At 47.2% G+C, this 19,715-nt stretch overlaps 1 long non-coding RNA gene across 1 annotated transcript; it reads left to right on the top strand.

Moving 5' to 3' along the window:
- The first annotated feature begins 213 nt into the window (after nt 1–213).
- LOC116666362 lies at nt 214–19,406 on the top strand. Its single transcript, XR_004323174.1, has 4 exons — nt 214–223; nt 6,170–6,173; nt 9,186–9,193; nt 19,330–19,406. It is a non-coding gene; the product is annotated as an uncharacterized LOC116666362 (long non-coding RNA).
- The last annotated feature ends 309 nt before the right edge of the window (nt 19,407–19,715 follow it).

Here is a 19,715-nt window from a genome sequence, read left to right as displayed (position 1 = left end):
CAACTTATCCTGGATGGTGTCAGCCTGAGGGACATTGGCCAGGAAGTCACATGAGAACTGGATGGGGCCTCACAATCTGGACCAAAGTTCCCTTCAAAGACTGGGGAATAAGCATGGAGGGACTTAACTGGGGGCTAAGAGAAAGAAGGCTGTGGAAGCAAATAGGAATCAGAATGATGTTCATTGTCATCAACGGGCATGATGACCACAACACTCTTTCTCAGTGTATGTGGACCCTCTTTCAAGCTGGTAGATTATGAAGATATCTTCAAGGTAGTTGTAACATACAGATTGACTCTCAGTCATAGGTCCCAAACAGGTTCCAAGATGTTTTTGCTTCTAAATCTGATCCTCTCCATTAATACCACTTCCCAAGGGGGAATTAGTGGAAATTTCCTGTAGCCACTGTGTTTATGAGTGTGTGCATGCATTTGATTGGGCATATATCAGCCTCCTTTTCTCTCCTTCCTTTCTCTCTTGCTTTCTTTTCTCTTTTTTATCTTACCCTCACCCATCCCATCTCTTCATCTGAGCAGAGATGGGTGAGGACCAAGTGACCTAGGACCCCAGGGGATGATGACAGGAGTTGGGGAGAAGCTGGGAATGAGGAATCAGCATGACTGTCTCATCCAATCAGGTGATGAAAAAGAGCTGCTTCTCCCTTCCTTACCCCTCACCCTACACTTTATCTGTAATAAGCTCCCTTTCCTCAGATTTCCATGGAGGAGGAAGAAGGGAGAAAATTATTCCTGTTCTGCTCCTAGAAAACTTTAAAATGCTATCACCATGGAAACTGCTCTCAAGCAGTCATGGAGCATGCTTGTGGGAGAGGGCAAGGGGAGGGGAGGGAAAAGGAGGGGAGGATGAAGAAGATGTTGGTGTGAGATGCACACAGGGGTCTCCCCACTGCCTTAGCCCTGTCAGTTCTTGGTTTAGTTGATGCATAATAGAACTAGGCTATCTGGGCTGAGATGTCTCCCATGGAGGTGAGTGGGTACAGAGCTGTTACTGGACTGGAGGCTCTGTGTTTGTGTGAGAGTGGGGGAAGGGATACAGAGATAAAACCAGACCTCTGCTCTCAAAGGAATTTGTAAACTAGAGGGGGAGAAAGAACTGACACTTTTCTAGAAGTTGCTACATGCCATGCACTTCATTATATATTTTCTTTTTTTATCCTGACAAAAAAAGCATTTAACCCCCATTTTACAGAGGAAGAAACTAGGCTCAGGGAAGCCACTGACTTACCCAAGAACACACTGCCAGGCACTGACAGAGCTGGAATTTGAGAACTGGTCAGTCTGGTTCCCAACCATAATGATGTTGCTGTGTATTCAGTGTCTACTTGTGCCAGGCACTGTGCTAGACACTTAGTATATTTCTAACTCTTACAGCTATGTGGACAGGGAATTTTTACCTCCAATTCATAGAGGAGGAAACTGACGCTCAGTGAGATTAAAGAATTTTCCCAAGGCCACATGGCTAAGAAGTGAGAGAACCAGGACAAAAAGGTAAGAGAGGTAGGATTTGAATCCAGGTCATGTCTGATGCTTTTTTACCACAAAAAATCAGTGCCTTTTTACCACATTTTGCAGCTGGATAATATCCACGAGAGTGAAGGGGGTGAGGGAATGCCAAGTGTGGGCTGAAGCTGGGGTGCCTCGCCTCAAGTGTCCATTGTGAAGACCGGGGTCACATGGAAACCTCTCACATCTTGTCTCTAAGGCACTGTCAACCCTGGAAAGTTTGATCCAGAGGTGGGGGTGATGATGAGGATGTTCCACGATGAGACCGGTGAACAGGGGCATGGACAACAGCAGGAGATCCTACCTGAAAAAGGAGGAGAGTGGGCTGAGTGGAAGGAATGGTTGAATAGGAGAGTAACTGTGAAGGATAAATTCCCTCATAGCTTAATTAAGAGGTACTCCTTTTCCTAGAGGGAAAGGGGAAGGAACTACATCAATTAGAATGGGCTAGGTTGTGTTGCCATAACAAACATCCCCAAAGATCAGTGGCTTAATACCCTGAGGTTTATTTTACATTCATTATTTCTCATTGTATCAGTTAGACTTTGCTGAATAGCAAACCACTCCAAAAAACCAAACACTTAATATTTCCCCCAGTTCTGTGGGTTGGCTGGATGGTTCTTCTGGTCTGTGCCAGTTCAGATGGGCCTAGATGGTATAGGGTGGCCTCAATCACATGTTTGGGGCTTCAGCTGGGACAGATGGGACCTTTCTGTACGTGGTCTCTCTTTTTCTGGGAAGTGAGCCCAGGCTCATTCACATTGTGGCAGAAGAGTTTCCAGTCACAAAAGAGGGCAAACTCCAATGTGCAAGTGCTTTATAAGTCTCTTCTTGCATTGCATTCTCTAATATCTCATTGACCAAAGCAAGCCACATGGATGAGGATGTTCAAGGACTGTAGAAACGGACTCCATCTCCGGATGAGGAAAGTAGCAAAAGTCATGTTGCCAAGGGGAGTACATACAGGGATGGGAGGAATATTGCAGCCATCTTTGCGATTTATCACATATTGTTCCATTGTAGGTCAGAGCGGGGATCTGGCTGACCACCCCACCCCCCACCATGGCTTCCTCATTCCAGGACGCAGGCTGGTAGTGGCTCTATTTTACTATTGCCATGATGACTGAGGTAGGAAAAAAAGTGTGCGGAATTGCACACGGGCTCTTAAAGCCTCCATCAAAGAGTGATGCAGTCACTTCTGGTTTCATTTCATTGGTCAGAGCAGCTCATATGGCCACATCCAATTTCAAAGAAGGGGAATAGGAGCCTACCATGTGTTTGGAAAGAGCACCACCGACATTTGGAGAGCAGCACTAATGACTACCACAGCATCATTTACTGAGTGTCTACCATATGCAATTTAAGAATGCTATCTCAGAATATCCTGGCATCTTTCTGAAGTAGGGATTATTATCTGTTTTCCAGCTAATGAAACAGAGTAGTTAAGGAAACTACCGAAGGTCTCATGTCTGATAAGAGACAGAGCCAGGACTAGGACTCAGGTAGTCCTACCCCAGAGATGATGGGCTTTCCAGAGTGCCATGCTCATCCCCTTCCTCCCCGGAGAGAGGGCAGAGAGAATTCTCCACAGGTGACTCCAGCTTCCTGCAAGGAGCCTGGTGAGGTGGACTTGTCATTTATTCACTTAGTCATTTATTCATTTGATCCATAATTATTTAAATGCCACTATGGACAAGAGGAACTGCGAACATGAGACCTGGTCCCTGCCCTCATGGAGCTTATGTTTTGAAATACTCATTTTTAATCCCAAAGGTCAAGGATTTGATCATCTCCCAGCTTTAGGAATTGGGGAATTTCTAAGGTTGAAGAAGCTCACAGGTTCCTACTCTGACAGCCGTTCCCCAAGGGTCAGTGGGGCTGGGCAGAGCAGGGGGGCACTGTCACATCACCTGGGCTTCATGGAAAGTCTGGGGAGCTGGCAGTCTCAGTGGAGCATCTTGTAGGAGCAAACAGCTACCAAGTAATGCATTCCAGGCTGTGGGCATTCCAGGCCTCCTGCATCCAGAGAAGTTAGTGGGCTCAGACAGGAGCAGGAGGGTTCCTGGAGCCCAAACAGGTGAGCTTCCTGGCATGTGAGAACTGGGGAGGGAGGCCACGGTCTTCCTAAGCCACTACTGTCTTGGGAGCTCTCAGTCTGTGTCACACTACATGTATGCTGGGACCCAAAGAATTTTGCAGTCACCTGGCTCAGTCTTCTCCCTCTGCCTCCACTGTGCCTCAGAGCTCAAAGCTTGGATGTTGTATGCTTGTCACATGGTCACCTAGCTCCCCCGGGAACCTCTCCAGAGACGAGGAGCTCACTACCTCCAGAATCAGTCTGTTCCAAAGTCCTTTCTGATTTTACTTGGCTACTTTGCCTAAGAGCCCACACCACCCACCAGCCACGTGGAGCCAGCACATGCCAGGATGCCGCGTGTCCTGGGTGCAATGACACCCTTGTGACAGGCGGGCTGCTGATAGGGAGCGGGTGTTATGTGAGCATGCATCGCCCCAGGCAGATGGGGCTGGCTCTGCTGGGCTGTCAGTCAGAGACGGCAAAGCCTCAGCTCACTCTGGTTCCAGCAAGCACAACTATTTATAAAATATGAGTCTTGCCAGGGAACAGGGAGAGGCTGAGACATCTGCTCCCTCTGCCAGGGTGGCCAGAATTCACCATATTGCTCTGGTTGGAGGAGCCCCAAAGACCCCATCAGCTCCCAGGGAGCCCCACCAACCCTGTTTCTCTGCCTTGCCCCTACGCACCAATGGACCATCTCAGGGATGCAGCTGCAGGTGGGGGATGATGCTCTCCTCAGGGTGCTGGCTCCATTGTCCTGTCCGCTTCCATGTCGAGCTTCTGGAGGGGAGAATGGTAAAGCTGGCCACCTCTCTGAACATGCAGTGGCATCTGTTTGCTTCTCACAGAGATGGTTTCTGGCCAATCAGGCTTATTTCCCCTCTGAGACTGGATGCATCTTGAAGACAGTGACCATGAATGGTTCTTCAGTGCCAACAAGAAGTATGGCCCTTAGGGTCCTGCCAGAGCAGGGCTTGCAGGGAGCAGTGCCACACAGTGAGTACGGACCGGGCTTTGGAGCATTGTGGAGCAGGCAGAGAGACCTGGGGTTGAATCCAGCTCCGTGATCTCTGTGTTTCAATTTTCTAATTGGTCAAGTGGAGATGAAAGGGATGTCCACCTCTCATTGCTGTAATAATAGTGCATATTACCTATTGTGATATTTGTCACCTTTCAGTGAACGACTGAGCTGTGGACTGTGAAATGGAAGGAGTCCTGCTTTATGAGTCAGAAGATCTGAGTTCTTCCACTGTTAGCGCAGAGTTGTACATGTCTGGCACTCAATTTCTCCTTTTTAAGCCTCAGTTTCATCATCTGCCTAAGGGGTAGATATAATCATGACAATGACGTACATCCTGCCTCTCTCAGGGCTTATTGTGAGGCCAAGCTGGGGGAGTGCTGGGGAGGAGCAAACTGTAAAGTGCTTTGAGTGTTTGTTCCAACCGGGCCAGGGTGTGACCTAGGGAAGTGATGATGTGGAGGGAATCAAGCTAAACAGCCCTCAGAAAAGAAGTGAACCCAGGTAGGGGAGCTTAATTCAGTCCATCACTTATAATTGTTTGTCTTTGGGGCAAGTTGTGTCACCTCTCTGTGTTTTCTCATCTGCAAAGTGGGGATAAGAATATTTCCTTCATATGATGCTATGAGGAAAATAGTTTCCCTGACCATCTGGAAACTGAGGAAAAGCCCTTTTGGTGGGGAATTACTGGTGAGCAGCTTCCCTAGGAATGAAAGAATGATGGAGCTGACACAGTCATAGTTCCTGGTTGTGGAGCATGGACTGTGCGCCCTGCCGGGGGCTCACTATAATATGTCATTTCTTTATTAAATTAGAGTTGGCTTACAATGTTATGTCAGTTTCAGGTGCGCAATCTAGTGATTCGATGTACTATATTATTTCTAACAACAATCCCACCACGAGGATATTCTCTTGTCCATTTTACAGATGGGGAAACTGAAGCACAGGATGTTAGCTCATGTCTAAGGTTTGGCAAATGGCAGAGTGAGAAATCAAATCCCATTTCTAGGGTCTGTGTTCTGCAGTCATGTTGTTCTATGCCCACAGAAAATTCCCAGGGCCCCTCTAAAAAAGGTCATTATGGAGGGCTCAAAGGAGTTAGAGCCATTTTCCAGAAGGTCAAAGGGCTGGGGTGGAAGGCAGCTTCCCAGACTCAGACTGCAAAAGTGCCTTCAGGCAAAATCCCCCAAAATCTGTCCCAGAGGCAGTGGGTTTGGAAGTTTGAAAAGTTAAATTTCTCAGGGGCACAGAGTGTGTTGCTGGAGATGCCCAACTTACTTGGAGCCAAGTTTTGGAGAATCTTGAGGGTCATAAAGAGGTGCTTGGACCTGAGGCTGGGGGTAATAGGGAGCCTTTGTAGGTGTTTGAGCAGGAGCATGGGACAATGAAAAGGATGCTGACAGAGACTTCGCAACTGAGGAGAAGACTAATAATAGAATAACAATACAAAAAATGACAATAATAATAAGAATGAAAGACTCAGGACTATCTTGGCTGCCTTGACATCCTTCTTTCTTAATCAGATAAGTCACCTGGGAGTCTGGAACAAAGCCATGTTCAGGATGGAGAGAGTCAGGGAGGGGAAAGGAGATGGGTAGGGGAGGAGCAAGGAGAGAGGAGACTGCCAGGATCTGGTGGCTCAGGGCAGAGAGAAGACAGGAAGATGGGCTTTAAGGGAGACTTTGGGGTATGGCTTTTTCTATCAACACCCAGGCAAGGCCAAAAAGGCAGCCATATTAGTCTAGGGTTAGGTGTGTAGCTTGGCTGCTATCCAGCTGTGTGATCATGGGAAAAGTACTTGACTTCTCTGAGTCCCTGTTTCCTTATCTTTAATATCCAGAGAATACATTGTCCTCCGCCATCCCCTCTCCCTGCCAAAAATTTAGTTCAGTTCCATTCCTCTTCCTCCTGGCCCAGGGCTACCCCTTGGGGGGCAGATGCACAGAAAACATCTCAGTTCTTCTGATTCCTTTCTATAAAATGTGGGGTAGCTTTCCTTTGAAGGAGACATCTGAATTGACCTTGAAGGCAGGGATGCAACAGCTGAAAAATGGCAGGGAAAAGACATTCCTGGCAGAGGGCACAGCAAGAGGAAAGGTACAGAGGCAACGATGGGTCTCTGTCTCATTATTTGTGCCTCTTCCAGGTCTATTACTCAACACTTTACAAGTACCTGATGGACGCCAGTACTTAGAAAACACTTGCAGGTGGGGTTTGCACCCATTTCTTGATTGGGATAAGTTGAGGTAGAAAAACATTGCTGCTATAAAGGGAGAACAGAATTTGGAGGCCCTTTTGGCTCTGTGGGTGGTAACAGGCCTGCCAGTGAGCAGGCTGGAAAGGGAGACTTGACTGCAGTCACATTATTTTTGCTCCCAAATTGAAATTAAAGATCATTTCATCTCCAGATGCTGGAAATGCCTAGGTTCATTACTTCCCCAGATTTTGTCCATGCTCTCATTCTAGATTCAATTAGAGCAATTTAAGGTAATTAATTAAATTTGTTATTTGATTAATAAAGATAGAAATTCAGCTAAGTTGCTGTGAAGGAGGAAGCCATGTTGAGATTTGCTAGGAGAGGTTTGGGGAGACTCCTTCCTGCCTCCTGCTCTGCAATCCCCACCCCTCAACTAACCCACCACATCATCTATGAACCCCCTACCATTCCAGCTTCAACCAAAGAGCCAGAGCTTCAAAGTCAGGTCCCTGTGAGTGGCTGTGTTCTAGAAAGAGCAGGAGGCTGGGGTGGCTGGACAAATGTGGTCCATGGGGGAGATGTATGAAATGAGGAAGGAGCCATTAAGGCATCACGTCACCTGGAGGGGGTGGGGTGCTGAGTAGGGGCCAGAAAGACTTCAGCAGGCTGGAAGAAGCTGGACAGGCACAGAAGCTGGGGGCTGGGAACAGGAAGCCAAGGGCCAAACCACGGGGGTAGAAGGCAGGGAGGAGAAGAGGGGGATGTCTAGCCAAAGCCAAGTGGAGCTGCCCAGAAGAGGCTGGATACAGATGTTAGGCACTGGCACTAATAGTGGGTCAAATCAGGAAGGAAAGATCAGGTCAGACACCATAATAGGGAGTCAGTCAGTGTGGGTCAAGATTTAAAATTCAGAGGGTTTCTAACTATGACACAAACCCCAGCAATTCTGCAACATCCAGACCTGTAAATCTGGTGACATTTAAAAAATCTGCATGGAACGAGGGGAGGGATAAATTAGGAGTTTGGAATCAACAGATACACATTACTGTATATAAAATACATAAACAACAAGGACCTACTGTATAACACAGGGGCTATAGTCAACATCTTGTAATAACCTATAATGGAAAAAAATCTGAAAAAGAATATATATATGTACAACTGAATCACTTTGCTGTACACCTGAAACTAACACAACATTGTAAATCAACTATACTTCAACTAAAAAAAAAAGATGCCATGCTTTGTGTAAGACACATTCTGTAATTTTCTTTCATGTCAGAATGTGGCTAAAAGTCAAATGTGTACAATGAACAAATCAAGCACTGGTTCTTGCAGTAATGAAAGAAAGAAGAACAAATTTGGAGGGAGAAGTGTGTATAAAGTCTACAATATCTCAATAGTTGATATTTTAAGAAAATTAAAATAGAAAAAGATAGATTTTAAGTTTGTATTAAAATGTATGACCTGATTTGCCTCCACACAGGCTCAGGCCAGAGAGGAAGGGGGCATAGGAGGGGTGAGCTTTGACTGCAAGCACCACGGAGCAGAAAGAATCCAAGGCAGGAGACCCGGTTCCAAGGCCAGTTGTGTGTCACTGGCTGTTGAAATATGGGCAAAGCCCTTCTCTCTGGGTCTTCAGTTTCCCAACTGTAAAGTCAGGCCCTTTGGTCCAGATGGTTTCCATGGGCCCTTTGAACTCTGAGGAGTGGCACTTATGGGGTTTCATCCAGGACTTACAGGATCCCTGGGGCTGGGGGAGCCAGATGGACAGGCGGGCCATGGTGTCCCCCTGCCACCTCCCCTACATGACATCTGTGGTTCATGAGAAGCTCTCACAACATTTTCTCACTTGGGCCTTCCAACTACCCATGAGATATGTGATGATTACCCCCATTTTCCAGATGAGAAACCGAGGCTCAGCAAGATGAAGAAACCTGCCCAAAGTCACACACCCAGGAGGTGGGAGATGTGGGATTCAGACCTAGTACGAGTGATTCAAGGCGTCGTCTCTCTTGCCGCAGCTGCCTCCTCCTTGCTTAGTGATTATGTTTTTCAGTGGCGTAGAGGGGCCTCATCGACCCCTGTAGATGCTCAGTCAGGGCAGGGCCTCAGCAAGATCATCCAGTGGCTGTTTCCACCCTCTGGCCCTCCAGATGGCTCCATGACACCCCCTCCGCACTGCCTCATAACAGACCTGGAGGGCTGGGGCAGTCAACTTGCCTTCCCGCTACTCCAGGCCCATCTTTCTTCCTCCCAGGGATCTTGTGGAGACCTCAGGCCTCCACACTGGCTTGGCCCTCCTCTCTCACTCCAGGCTGGGTGGAAGGGCACCAGCCTGTCTGGGAAGCCCTTTCTCCCTGTCCGCAGCCTGCCCAGTTCCTGCTGTGACCTCAGCTGCCATCCTTTCTTGTCACCTGCAGTAGCCAAGACGACCGACAGCTCCTACTGGGTGGTGAGAAGAGGACGAGGTGGCAGGCGGGGTCGATTCTGCAGACACAGCTCCCCAGCTGAGGGAGCCACCTGTTCTGTCTGAGGATGTCATGGTGGAAGGGAGAAGACCAGGCCCCTCGTAAAACACAAGGAGGCATGTCAGGGACTTTCAAGGTACTGAAGAAGAAGCTGGCTTATAAACCAGTGCCCCAGGCTCTGGTTGATCCAGCCTTCATGGAGTGATGGAAATGGCATGAATGTGGAATCAGAACTGGATTAGATGCCTTCCTTCAGGACTTAGGTAGGTTTCTTGACATCTCTGAGCTTTTGTTATGATTGATTCATGGACTCACTAGAGGCCTGCAATGAAACGCAATATACTTTGTAAGCACTAAAGTTTTAGTGGCTAAGAGCATGTTCTCCATGGCCAGAGAAGTGGGTTTAAATCCCAGTCCTTCTATGTGATCTTGGCCAAATGACTTCACCTCTGTGTCAGGTGCTTTTGCTATTTAGCAAACACCCCTCAACTCAGTGGCTCAATGCAGCAACCACTCATTTGGCTCATAGTTTTGGGAGTCAGGAGTTTCAGCTGGAACCAGCTGAGTTGTCCTTCTGGTCCGGGCAGGGCTTGGCCGATCTTGGCTGGGCTCTCTCATATGGCTGCTGTCAGTTGGTAGGTCTCCTGGGTTTGGATGTTCATTTGGCCTCATTTGGGATGAATGGAACTCCTGGGCCTCACTCCACATGGTCTCTCCATCCAGCATGCTAGCTTGGGCTTGTTCACAGCATGGTTTAAAGACTTTGAAGGCAGCCAGGGAGTGAGCCCCAGTGTGCAAGCACTCCTCAGGGCTCTGCAGGCATCCTGCTTGCTTCTGTCTTATTGGCCAAAGCAAGTCATGTGGCAAAGCCCTGCACTTTGTGGTGTGAGGGAACACTCGTGGGCATTACGTGAGCAAATTGGGGACCATCACCGCAGCAGTCTATTGCTGCCTCTCTGGGCCTCAGTTTTCTCTGTAAAATGAGTATAATCTTGTAACTTCCTCAAGGGATTGTTGGGAGGCCTGAAATGAAATGAGCAAATGTCTGTAAAATGCATACATTTTTCAGCACCAGGGAGAGCGAGCAATCCACAAGGTGAACGATTAGCATTGTTAATAGCAGGAACCTTGAGAGAGATGATGAAAATCCCATGCAGCAGACTCTAGGGTAGTGAGCAGGGCACAGGCTCTAGGACAGCTGTTGACCTGCTTTTCCTTTCAGAGGAAATGGATGGTGCCCAGGAACTAGGTCCTGTGGAGGGGTCCCTTCGCTTGATTCCCTGGCTGCAGGGAAAGGGGTACCAATGGCAACTCCTGATGGGGATTTGGTCCTGGGGCCCTCTCCCAGATCCAAAGGGATGGCTTTGTTCCTCCCACTTCCCTTCTCTCCCTCCTCCTGAGCTCAGGGCATTTCTGGATCTGGAAGAAAGCTGTCAGGGCACATGCTTACTTGTAGTGCTTGGTTCTGGGAGGGACTTCAAGCAGCTGTTAAGCTGGGATCCTAAACCTTCTCCCCATCGAAGCTCATGTGGGTTGTCAGGTAACCCTATGAATCCTATGTATCGTGCTCACTGCAATACTGTGTTTGCCCCACCCACATTTGCAGGGTGGTGCATCACCTTCACATGTCCCTTGAGTGCAATGTCGTGACAAGTGGTACTGGGCATGTGATCTGGAATTGGGGTTGGGGTCTGTGATGCTACCAAGAACTAACTCGAGTCCCTGGACAATTGTTATGACTCTGGGCAAAATCAAAGAGGCTGCCATCTTGGTGAGCTAGTGCAAGCCGTCTACAGGGAGGGGAGGGGAGGGAGCTGACTTTTTTAGACTTTCAAAAACCTTGAAAATAAGATTCACGTAACTGCCTTCATAGAGTCCAGCCTGGCAACCACAGATCTGGTTCAGCTCCCTTGTTTCCTTGGTTCCAGGGGTCCTTCCTGAGCTCACCCAGGCAGCCCCTGGATGGTGGATGGCCATTCCTTCATCAAATATTCAAGCCCCATCTGAGACACTGGAGCTAAGACCGTGAGCCACGTCAGGTGTGGGTCCTGCCCTCGTGGAATTTATGGTCTAAGGGAGACAGAGATTAATTGGTCACAAGAATAAATGTAAAATTATATGGCCAGATGGTTTTCTTTTTGAAATATTAATTTTCCTTCCTTCCCTGGCATTTCCTCTTCCTTTATAGGGCAGTTTTGGACTCAGAATATTCACTGCCACAGGGGAGGGATGACCCAGTGGAAGTCAGAAATCAGTTTTTGTTTTCTGAGTGTCAAAAACTGAAGCCTGGGTGCGTGAGGGGATGGAAGAAACCAAAGATTTGGAAGATGCAGGATGCTCCAAGTCCCCAGACCAGATGGCACTCCCTAGGCTGGGGGAAGGTGGAGTGATGGAGGAAGAATTGTGGGTGTCTATTGGAGATGGGCCACATGCTTGCCCTGACTCCTCCCTGTTTCCTACTTAAATAGGTTTGGAGGACCTGGGAACAGAGAGGAAACATGGCCCCATCCCCAGGGTAAAGGCTGGAGAGGTGGAAAGACCCCAGCCTATTCCCTGAGCCAGCGTAGCACTGACTTCCTGGTGACTCAGAACATAAGGTTTTAAAGCAGCCTTGGGTCTGCTGGGGCACAGCCAGCTCCTCCACCCACAGGGTAAAGCTGACCCTGGAGGCAGGGGTACCCAGTCCTCTCACTGCCCCTTGCTGCTGGGTCCATACCTGGACTACCAGGTGGACTGTGCACCTTTTGCTTTGGGAGGAAAATTATCCTCTGTGTTTCACTCTTTTTTTTTTTTTTTTTGACACAAGCCTATTAGTCACTCTGCTTCCTTGAGCTCACAGCACTTGGCATTGTTTTCTGATGGCCTGACAAGCCATGGGCTGCCGCCCCCTCCTCTTACCTGCCCATGCTCACCCTCTGAAAGGTGAGTCAAGTATGAGGACGTCAAGAATGAGGAGGCGGTGGAGGAACCACTGGCTCAACTCTCAGCCACAGGGTCTCCACTGTCCCCGAAGCCACTGGGGGCTGGGCTACCCACTGGGGGCCAGCCTTCCCCAAGCAGAGAGCCCAGGATGGAGAGTGGGAGGCAGGGATAAACCTGGCCACGCCCCTGGAGCTGGCCAGGTGACCTGACATAAATCACATTCTCCTTCTGCGCCTGTCTCCTGTTGATAAGAGGGTAAGATCACTGTGGTGGAAGAGATAAAGACCGTGAGTGAAAGACTAAGTCTCATCAGCTCAATAATGCTAACACATTACTGAGCACTTCCTGTGCTGTGAGGCAGGCACTGTACTAAGAGCAGCCTGGAATATCTGACTCATTCCTTCTATGTCCCCATGAGGTGGACATTATGGTTATCTCCATTGTATAGATGAGCAAACTGAGGCACAGAGGAGGCCGCTGAGTCAAGGAAGCTGCTGAAGGTCACATAATTAGAGTTTGGCAAAGCTGGGATTCCAGTCCAGGCTGTCAGACCCTCTTCTATACTACAGGGCACTGATAGAGCTTCACCCTTAAGTAGGGACACAAAAAAATGTCTCTGAGAGCATTTCCATCACTCATTCATTGTACAGAGAAGGAGATGGAAGCTCACAGAGAGGAATGGACTTGCTTAAGATCTCACAGCAGCCTAGAAACCACACTGACACCTGTAAAACGTCAAGTCCTGTGTGTAGCTTTTGGACAAACATATTTGAATCCACCAAAAGGGCTTTTTGAAGAAGTCAAAACTCTCCCCAATGGGAACTCTAAGTCTGAAAAGTGCAGGTCCTGGGGAAGGCTTGTGGAGAGGAGATGGGAACATTCTGAGGCCTTTGAGCACCCCTTTTGCCTGGAGCAAAAGGAACAAAACGGGGTCACCACTTCCTTCACCTGCCAGGACTTGAATCCAGCTTTGTCTGGAGAGGGAGGTGGCCCTGAGGAAACAATTGGCATGAATGTTGGGATGTACGACTCAGGTACTCACTGCAGCAGTTTCCAAAAACGAACAATCTGAAGCAACCTAACAGTCCAACAATAGGGGATTGGTCAAGTGGCATCGTAGAAATGACAGTCCGTTTCCTGACACAGAGTTCCAAAGTCCCTTGTAATTTCCCTAGTGATAAGGTTATGGGGCGTCTCTTGCTCTAATAAGACAACTTTTGGCAGGTCCCTCGATAACTTCAGGATGGAGAATGGTCACTAGAAAGACCAAGCCTTGATTAGAAGCCTGGAACTTTCAGCTTCCCCTCCCCCGCCTCCAGGGAGGGCAGAGAGGCTGGAGATTGTTCATCACTGAGGCACAAGGATTAATCAATCCTGTGTATGTAATGAAACCTCCATATAAAACCTCTAAACGATGGAGTTTGGAGAGCATCCTGGCTGGTGGGCGTGTTCAGGTGCTAGGAGGGTGGCACTCCTAGAGGAGGCAGAGCTGCTGCCCCACCCCGACCCCCATCCCTTGCCCTGTGCCTCTCTTCCATGGCTGTTCCTGAGTTGTATCCTTTATAATAAACCAGTGAATGTAAGTGTTTTCCTGAATTCTGTAAGCCATTCGATCAAATTACCAAATCTGGGGAGGGGGTCTCGGGAATCTCCAACTTACAACAGCTGATCAGAAGTACGGGTGGCTCAGGGCTTGCAACTGGTGTCTGAAGTGGGGGCAGTCTTGTAGGACTGAGCCCTTAACCTGGGGATCTAACACTGACTGCAGATAAACGGTGTCAGAATGGAATTGAATCGTCGGACACCCAACTCGTGTCAGAGAGATGGAGAAGTGGAATTCGAAAAGACACCATATGTTTCTTTGCTGTCAGGGAAGATAAGACCTAATAGTGAAATACACCACTGTGGTTTAGCTTGATTCTGTAATATGACAACAAGAACTGTTAAAAATGGCATTATAGAAAAAAATGTCTAATGGTATGGGAATACATTCCCAATATAATGTATAATGTTAAGAATAGAGTCAGTCAGTTACAACATAGGATGTACCATCTGATCTCAGTTTTGTTAAAAAAAAAAAGAGCAGTATCTACATAGCAGATTATGGTTTATTTATACTTTCTTTGTGCTTTCTTGCAATTCCCAAATTTTCTAAGAGCATCTTTGTCTCTTGTGATCAGCTCTCCCTCACATTCTGTCATTATTTCTATTTCTGTAAATCAGGGAGGGGGCATTCCAGCAGGGAGAGGGTCTATGTCCCTGCAGAGTTTGGAGAGCCTGGCTGGCCACCTGCCAGGGAGGCAGGGAGGCTACTTAAGCAGCAGATGGAGGCAGGGTGGTGTCCACTGCCCTTCCAAGGGCCTCTGGACCCTAGCAAGTCTCAGGAATGCTTTCCTAGCTTGGGGACTGAGCCCCAGCCCTGGCATGGCCCCTCTGCCATGTGCCAGGGTAGAGCAAGAAGCAGTACCACTGCCCGTGCTCCCTAGGAAACTAGTCTTCTTGCAGTGCCCACCAGGTAAGTCTGGCTTTTTCATTCATTCATTCAACAAAAGTTTCCTGAGCACGTATTATGTGCCTGGAACTGTTCTACGTGTTAAGAATAATTTGGTCAACAAAATAGCAGTGCTGTCCTCATGAAGCTTACATTCTCATGGCAAAAACAATGGGCAATTGGATAAATGTATAATATAACGTCAAGTGGTGAAAAGAGCCACGAGGTGAAAAGTAAATATGCAAAAGATAGAGATGGGGAAGGGGGTGCTCTTTGGAGTGGACTGGTCAGGGAAGCCTCTCTCTGAGGAGGTGGTTCTGAGCAGCCAGCTGAATGCTGAGAAAGTACCGGCTATGGGGATACCAGGAGCAGACAGTTCCAGGCAGAGGGAATGGAAGTACAAAGGCCCTGGGGCAGACATGTTAGCAATACTTCAGGATGAGGAAAGAGAAGCAGTGAGGCTAGAAAGAGATGGCAGGGGATGTGAGGGGCCAGATCACATCAGCCTTTCGGGTTAAGGCACTGGCTTTTGTTGTTGTTTCTATCGAAGTATAGTTGATTTACCATGTTGTGTCAGTTTCAGGTGTGCAGCATAGTGATTCAGATATACATACATATATGTATGTGTATATGTGTGTGTGTGTGTGTGTGTGTGTGTGTGTGTATGTGTGTATACATATATATATTCTTTTTCAGATTCTTTTCCATTACAGGTTATTACAAGATATTGAGTATAGTTCCCTGTTCTGTACAGTTCAGGGAACTATACTGTTGTTCCCTGTTCCTTGTTGTTTATGTGTTTTATATACAGTAGTGCATATCTGTTAATCCCAAACTCTTAACTTATCCCTCCTCCGGCCCTTTCCCCTTTGGTAACCATGATTTTGTTTTCTATGTCTATGAGTCTATTTCTGTTTTGGAAATAAGTTCACTTGTATTTTTTTAGATTGCACATATAAATTATATATATGATATTTGTCTTTCTCTGTCTGATTTACTTCACTTAGTATGAGAATTTCTGGGTCCATCCATGGTGCTGCAAATGGCATCATTTCATTCTTTCTAATAGTTGAGTAATATTTCATTCCATATATATACCACATCTTCTTTATCCATTCATCTATTGATGGACACTTAGGTTGCTTCCTTGTCTTGGCTATTGTATAAATAATGCTGCTATGAACATTGGAGTGCATGTCTCTTTTTGAATTAGCATTTTCATCTTTTCCAGATATAAGCCCAAGAGTGGGATTGCTGGATCCAGCAATATGGTAACTCTATTTTTAAGGACCCTCCAAACTGCTCTCCACAGTGGCAGCACCAATTTACATTCCCACCGACAGTGTAGGAGGGTTCCCTTTTTGTCACACCCTCTCCAGCATTTATTATTTGGAGACTTTTTGAGACCAGACTGATGTTTAACAGGATGGTTCTGGCTGGTCAGAGTGGGGAGTTGGCTGCTGAGATAATCCAGGGGTGAGATGATGATGGCTGGGCCCCTGGGGTGGGGATGGAGGTAGTAAGAGGAGGTCGGATTCTGGATGTATACTGAGTTAGAGCTGAGCACTCAGGACCCTCCCTCCACACTGGTCTGCCGCCTGGGTCCCATTCCTCAAGTCATCTCCCAGCTCTCCATCTCCAACAGGGATGAGCCTGCACGGGCAGGGGGGTTGAGCTGGAGCCAATCTCGCTCCTGGCTGGTGCCAGGGGTGGCCAGGGCAGGGCTGCATCAGCTGCCAAAGGAAACTCTCTCTCCAGAGGGAGGGCAGGGGACGTCGGGGAGGGATGCCAGGCACAAAGAGTGTTTTATTCATTCCACAAATATTTATTGAGCTTTTATGACATGGGAACAGCTCTGAACAAAACCCAAAGCTTCTGACCCCACAGAGCATCTGTTTTTGTGGAGAGAGAGATGCTAAACAGATAAATGAGTGAGCCATAGAGTTTGTCAGACGATGGTGAATGCTCTGGAGAAAAATAAAACAGGGAGCTGGGATTGTAGGTACCCTTCCGAACACTCCGTCTCCTTTACCTGCTCGACTTTCCTTGTATTTCATAGCACTGTGTCCTCCTAATATTCTATATGAATTATTTTCTTATTAAGCTTAAAATTTACTTTCTGTACCCCCCTCTGGCCTCCTGCTGAAGAGGAAGCCCCATGAGGGCAGGGCTCTTTATGAGTTTGGTTCCCTGCTGTCTCCTCAGAGCCTAGAGCATGAATGAGTGGGATAGGGAGGGGTGGGATGGGGGAGGAGTAGCCCCCCCCCCCAGAGCCCTCCTACCCTTAGACCAGCAAAGGGACAAGGTGGGGGTCCTCTTCTCTCCCCACCCAGTCACCCAGGCTGGGTGTTGGCAGGTGAGTGGATGGTGCAGTCCAGGGGTTATACTGCACAAGTTGGCCATGGACCCTACCAGGAGTCCTCCTGCAGTGCTGGGCTGGAGGGACAGAGGTCCCACCTCTGACCCCCACCCTTATTCTTTACCTCCCCCAAGATCAAGGGCTAAGGCTTTTAATTCAGCACAAAGTCTGAGCCATCATCACAGGCTTGGGATCTTTGAGGCCAACCACACTCACACTACCCCATATCACTGAGAGGGCAAGGTCTCTTGGCACCCACTCCCCTCTGTTTTCCCCCTTTTGATGTAATTGCAACATCCATATTGAAATTGTGTGATGAGAGGCTTGTGCTGACAGGCCCACTGAGACCCTAACGCTTCCCCCAGCCTCCTCAGAGCACTGAGGAGATGCTGGAAAAATGGGTCAGCCCAGCTTCTGGGCCAAAAGTAAGGGTGGGGTGGGGAGTTAGGGTAATAGATCAGCAGGTGGGCCTAGAACAGGAAGGTCTGGAAACCTTGCCACAACTGTCTGATGGTCTAGAGCACAGTTTCCTAAAAGTGTGATATTTTTGATATCACAAATATTTTGTGATAAAATGCTTAAACAAAAATTAAAATGATTTGCCTATGGTAGGACTCCTGAGGCCTTTAAATGTTCATGAGAATTGTGACTCCAAGGGGAACTAATGCAGCATTTCTCAAGCTTCTGTCCATGGTACCCCTTTTACATGAAGGATCCTGGCTGATGGGGGTTCCTCTGAACATTCTTTGAGAAATGCTGGTCTGTGTCACTAGCCATCTAAGAGATGAGGCTTCCCTCTCTCTCTCTGCTTCTCTCCCTTCCTGCCCTCTCCCTCTTTCCCTCCAGCTTCTTCCTCTGCTAATCCAGCTTGTGTAATGCTACCACCCCATTAAATCACAGAAAACACTTGGCTCTCTCCTGTGGGCATTAGGGAGCTATGGAACTATACAGATACAAGGAAATCAGACTTCTTTACCTGGGATTCAAGGCTTCAATCTGGCTTTAAATTGCAGGTCTCCTCTCTAGCTCCAGCCAGGCCACTCTCCATACTGTCACAAAATAGCTACAAACACCTCTGCCTTTGAACCTTTGCTTTGGCTAGACTATCCCTCTTTCCTCCTTAGGCCACCTCCTCCAGGTAGCCTCCCCTGATTACCCCAGCCTTGCCTCTGAAGTCTCTGAGGGCGGTATCAGAAACAGACACAAGATGAGAACCCCTAAATGTTAGTTAAATATGATTATAAGACCACCTCCTATATTATTCTGGAGAGTATAATTATGGGCATCCAAAGGAACAAATTTATCAGGGACTCAAAGGGAGGTCCAACAGCCTCACATTGATTAACCATATGGCCATCTGGCTTTCTCAACAGGACCCCCATAGCATTTACATGACATGCAGTCTCAGGATTCCTGATACAGGCTTGCCCTTGGCTAGTTTAATTTTTCCCTTTGACTTTTTACTGCAAAAAATTTCAAACATATACAAAAGTAAAGAGACTATTATAATGATAGCCTGTTCATCTGTCACCGAGCTTCAACAATGATCCATCGTGGTTCATTTCTACATCTGCCGACTCCCTGCATTGTTCTGAGGCAAATCCCAGACATCGTATATTCTATTCATACTTATCTCAGTACACTTTTCTATGATTTTTTACATCATCATAATACCATCACCACCCAAAATTAAGAAGAGATTCTTAATATCATCAAATATCCAGTGACTGTGCATGTTTCCATTTGCCTTACACATCTTAATTTTATTTTATAGTTTGTTTGAATCAGGATCCTAATGAGGTTGACATGGCTAAGTCTCTTGTAATCTATAATCCCTCTCCGTTCCTCTCTCTCATTATTTTATTTTATTTATTTAAATTATTTATTTTATTTTTATTTTTAATTATTTTAATTATTTTTATTTTTTGAGAGAGAAAGAGAGTCTCTCATTAAAAAAAATACTTTGTTTTTTAGAGCAGTTTTAGGTTCAAAGTTGAGAGGAAGGTACAGACTGCCCATATACCCCAGCCCACTGACCTGCACAGCCTACTCCGTTATTAACATCCCCCTCAGATGGTACAATCAATGAACCTACATTGACACATCATCACCCAAAGTCCACAGTTTACTTTAGGGGTCATTCTTGGTGGTGTACATTCTGTGGGTTTGGACAAATTTATAATGACATGCATCCATCATGATAGTATCATACAGAATATTTTCACTGCCCCAAAAGTCCTCCATGCTCTACCTATTCATGCCTCCCATAAGCCCTGGCAACCGCTGATCTTTTTACCGTCTCCACAGTTTTTCCTTTTCCAGTATGTCCTATAGTTGGAATCAAACAGTAGGTATCCTTCTCTCACTTACTAATATACATTTGAGGTTTCCCTCTGTCTTTTCATGGCTTGATAGCTCATTTCTTTTTAGCACTGAATAATATTCCTATGTCTGGAGGGATCACAGCTTATCCATTCACCTACTGAAGGACATCTTGGTTGCTCCCCAGTTTTGGCAATTATGAATGAAGCTGCTATAAATATCTGCATGTAGGTTTTTGTATGGAAGTAAATTTTCAGCTACCTTTGGGTAAATACCGAAGAGCACAATTACTGGATCGTATGATAAGAGTATGCTTAGTTTTGTAGGAAATTGCC

The sequence above is a fragment of the Camelus ferus genome, chromosome 10 (genome assembly GCF_009834535.1).
Source record: "Camelus ferus isolate YT-003-E chromosome 10, BCGSAC_Cfer_1.0, whole genome shotgun sequence".
Taxonomy (NCBI): Eukaryota; Metazoa; Chordata; class Mammalia; order Artiodactyla; family Camelidae; genus Camelus; species Camelus ferus.
Note: the sequence above shows the minus strand (reverse complement) of the source record. Positions and strands in the feature narration are given on the sequence as shown.